Source organism: Pinus tabuliformis, chromosome J (genome assembly GCF_031772625.1).
Source record: "Pinus tabuliformis cultivar Carrire ecotype Pingquan chromosome J, CPIR1, whole genome shotgun sequence".
Classification (NCBI taxonomy): Eukaryota; Viridiplantae; Streptophyta; class Pinopsida; order Pinales; family Pinaceae; genus Pinus; species Pinus tabuliformis.
Window position 1 is genome coordinate 40,570,581 of NC_142295.1, and position 4,333 is coordinate 40,574,913.

Genomic DNA, 4,333 nt, shown 5'->3' on the forward strand with positions numbered 1-4,333 from the left:
GAAAGCTTCATCATCACCGCAAGAGACATCGACTCTTCTTCAAAACACTGTTTTGAAGAAAAGTCAAACAAGGTCAACTATGAAATTTTTTTCCAAAAATCGACAGTTGACATTTTCAGGTGCAGTCAATGATTTCAAAGCCAGATGCTCCGTCATACAGTCCCCGCAAATATGTGCCAAAGATTTCATCATTTGAGCCAAAATTTCAAGGAAAAAGTGAAAATCAGTGTGTTTAAAGGTCAATGAAAAAGTGCAAAACACAAAACATTAGAAAATGGGTTTACAAGGAAGAAAAAATCAAATCCATCTCCTCCAAGCCTATATATACTTGTTTTTGCCCAAATCAAATGGCATTGAGCTCTTGCATGACTTGGAGAATTACATTTGCAAAGGCGAAGTTGATATTGGGAGAATTTGAGTGAGGGAGAGCCGGTTTCAGTGAGCGCGGCGCATACACCAGGTCGCGCGGCGCACACACAGCGCGCGGCGCACTGGCAGCCAGCCTGCAGTGGAAAATTTGCAAGGGCGCGACGCATATAAGGCGCGTGGCGCACTGGGAAGAGCGCGCAGCGCACACAGTCCAGCGGCCCAAAAACGGTGCCAAAACACTTCAACAGTTGGGAAAAGCGACCAAATCGACAGGTAGGCCTTGTGACATCCCCGCCCATCAAATTTTTGTCAAGAATATGCTATTTGTGAAGAGGTTGAATGAGATCCAAAACATATTGGCCATCCATGCCAATCATCCTCAAAGCAAAAATGATAATGGGGGTTTGTAAATTTGAAGAATCCACCAAGGTTTTGTTTCCCCTCTCCTTTTCCTCTCACTCCTCATCGTTTTCACCTCCATATCCCCCATATCTCCTAAGAAAACCCCTTAAAAACCTCCACTAAGACCCATCCCCTGTTTTTCCAAGCAGATTGTGTTGTTTGACCGCGCGCGGCGCACACACAAGGTGGCGCGACGCACTCAGGGCGCGCGGCGCACTGGGAGCCCGGCCACAGTGTTAACTTTACACTGGCGCGGCGCATACCCGGCGCGTGGCGCACTGGGCAAAGCGCGCGACGCACAGGCCTGTGAGCCTAAAAAACCACCAAATCACCCAAATTCTTATGTATGGCCCTCATATTTGGAGAAGTGGCCCTAATACCTTCATCATTGGCATTTAATTCAAAGAGAAACATGTTATGTTGGCCATGAAATCGAAAAGCAAATTTTTTTTAAGCAAACACAAAATGACACAAAGAGGGACAAGGAGCTAGGGTTTTGCTACAGTAACATAATGGCTTGACATACTCCTATCCTATCTCTATCTGCCAAATTCTCCTGGAGCAAGTTTTCCTAATAGCTACCCTAGCTACAGTGCGGTCCTATCCCTTTGTCCCCTTTACTCATATAGCTCAAAAGTTCCTTAACCCTACCCCATCAAAATCACACCCCAAACACTCCCAAATCCTTGATAAATTTCCCCTTTAAATCCCTATTCCCCTTTTCATCATTCCCCTCCTAACACTCCCCTGTTTTATTGTCCCCTTGGTAACAGATTTTCGGAGCACTCATCAGTGTCATTGGATTCAGAGGGCAGCGAAGAAATTCAGGGTACAAGCGGCAGAAATGGCATCAGAAATTTCATCAGATTATGAGGGGGAAACTCACAGTGACACAGCCTCAGGAGAACAGGCTCCCCAGAGACCTAGGAGTGGCAAACATGTCAGGGATGAACCAAACACCCTCACTGAGTTGCAGGCATGCCCTCTCGCTATGTCTTGTTTCCAGCACTTGGCATATTTCGAATTTTGTTAGAGGGTGGCAAATGTCAGAATTCATCATGAGTTGGCCCACCTTTTTGCACTTCACCTACATGGAGGACATTCTATCTTGGCAGGGGTCACTTTCACATTGACACCCGAAACCATATCAGTGGCAACAGGCATACTGAATGTTGGAGAACAGTGAAACAAGAAGATGAAGGTGGAGAGGGAACTTTATGAGCCTTACATAAAGGCCAGTTGTTTGAGTCAGATCACGAGAGTTTTCCCATTCAGATTTCTGAGAGATGATTATGCTCCACTCATGAGATTGATCATGAAATACTTCAGTTGTGAGGGTAGGTTTTCTCGCCTTTATGCCTATTACATCAGGTTACTCATGCACTTCACCAAGGTGCGTATGATGAACCTCCAATTTTTCATTTGCGGAAACATAGAGAGGATGAGAAAGTTCATGCAGCACAAGACCCCTCGGCAGCAGCTCAACAGTGTATATCACTTTGCTCTCATCCAGATTTTGGTGGATCATCAGTTGGGATTGCAGGGCATTGCTTGGGAGGACTTCATCTCCCGTGACTTCTTCAGCGCTCCACAGGTAGTAACGAAGGTCAAGCATGAGGTAGGTGGTCCTTCTCATTAGCATGAGGGCCATGAGACCATTGTGGTGCCATTTTCCATCACATATCAGAGAGGCTATCCGAAAGGCACCAGGCCTTTATTTGCAGCAGCAAAGCAAGTGTTATCTCCACCCGGGGTGGAAGGGGCCTTGCTTCCTACATCGGCAATACAGGTATGGGACAAGGGAAAGAAGCCCAAGCATGAGGAGGGGCCTTCAGGTGTGTCACCAGGTGAATGAAAGACCGGACTCATTCTCCTTCATGATGATGATGATACAGATACACGTCCACAAAATGCACAGCTGAAAGAGATCTTCCAGGAGCAAGAGATAGAGATTCACTCCTTGACACTCAAGTTGGAGATGGCCAAGTGGAACATCAGGTATTTGGCACAGAGGAACAAACAGCTGGAAGACCAGCATGTGATCATGGAGCTACAGAACATCCATGAGGATCGCCTAACTACCCAACAGAGGAGGATTGAATTCACTTCATTAGAACGACAGGTTATGGATGATCGTGAGTCTATTCTCGAGAGGGTCAACATGCACCTGGAAAACATGTTGAACAAGGCCGATGAAGACAACAAACTGCTGAGACACATGGCTCGTCATTACAAGGCACAGAACTTGAGTTTGAGCCTGAATAAGGAGTTTGAAAGAAAAATTGAGGAAAGCCACAAAAAGGGCAAAAAGGGCAAAAGAGCAAGATAGGCTCAGAATCTTGGTTGAGGCTTCCTTGGCTCAGCAAGGCGCCCCATAGAGAACTTCTAGCCCAAATCTCAAAAAGTTTGGGCAAATTTTGGTCACAGGGAAATTTTTTGGGCGAAAAACAGGGATTTTCTCCCGCTAAAATTCTAGCACTCCAATCGAGAAAAGGTTTGCATATTTGGATTCAGCATCGAAAAATACGTCTATTGGTGTCTGGGTAAGAAATTTTGACAAGTTTTGGGTCTCCTAAAGGTCAAAAAAATCCAAAAATTGCCTCTCTGCCACGTTTTGGACACACAGAAAGCAGTCTTAGGAGAATGAAGATTTGAAGGGGCAAATGAGCACCAAATTGAGAAATTCTAGTGGTGTTAGAAAGTAGTCAGGCCAAGCTTTCCAACAATCCAACTTGGGCACATTTTGGACACCTTCAAGTGCCCCAAAACAGGCCCCAAAGTAGCGCGACGCACAGAGAAAAGCGCGCGGCGCACAGAGGAAATTTTGCCCAGTTTGCTCCTGTTTCGCGAAATTTCGGGTCGCGACTTCTCCAAGTGGGCCCGGTCATCCACTCTTTGGTTTTTTGGCACCAAAGGCGGCTTTTAAAGAGTTTCCTCTCCAGGTGGGCATCTATCCAAGTGGCAAAGAATGCAAAGGGTCACCACACGCCAAATGTCATGCTTGAGAGCGCTGCACCTGTAGCTGATGGTTGGCTCTCCATTTCCATTTCAAAATGATTTGAGTAACTTCCCAACCCCTGGGTGTTCCATCTCTTTTCCAAACATTCTATATATTTTATGCATTTTTATTTGCAAAGGGTTGGCTGGCTTGTAACTTCTGAGAGACTGTGGGAAAGAAACTCTGTTTCTGCACTGTGTATTTTTGACAGAGAATTTAATGAAAGGTAGCGGCTCTGTTTCATGAGATTCTTGTGGTTGTGAGTGTAGAAAATGTGTTCTTATGTTCCATATGTATCTTGTTATGTTTTATAATTCATTTCATGTTTCATTCAGTGAAATTTTCTAAGTGAGATTAGGTAGAATTCAATTTATATTGCTCTGCCTGTTGGAAAATTTCATGTGCAGTGTTATTCTTCTGTTGAAAAGGATTCATGCGACCATGCCCTTTTCACTATCTTCGACGATATTTCCATTCCATGCCACCTTAAGTTAAAATTGCTGTGCTTCCCGCCTACCTTGCCTCACAGAATAATCTGTGCCTTCATTCTCAATTCTCTGTTCT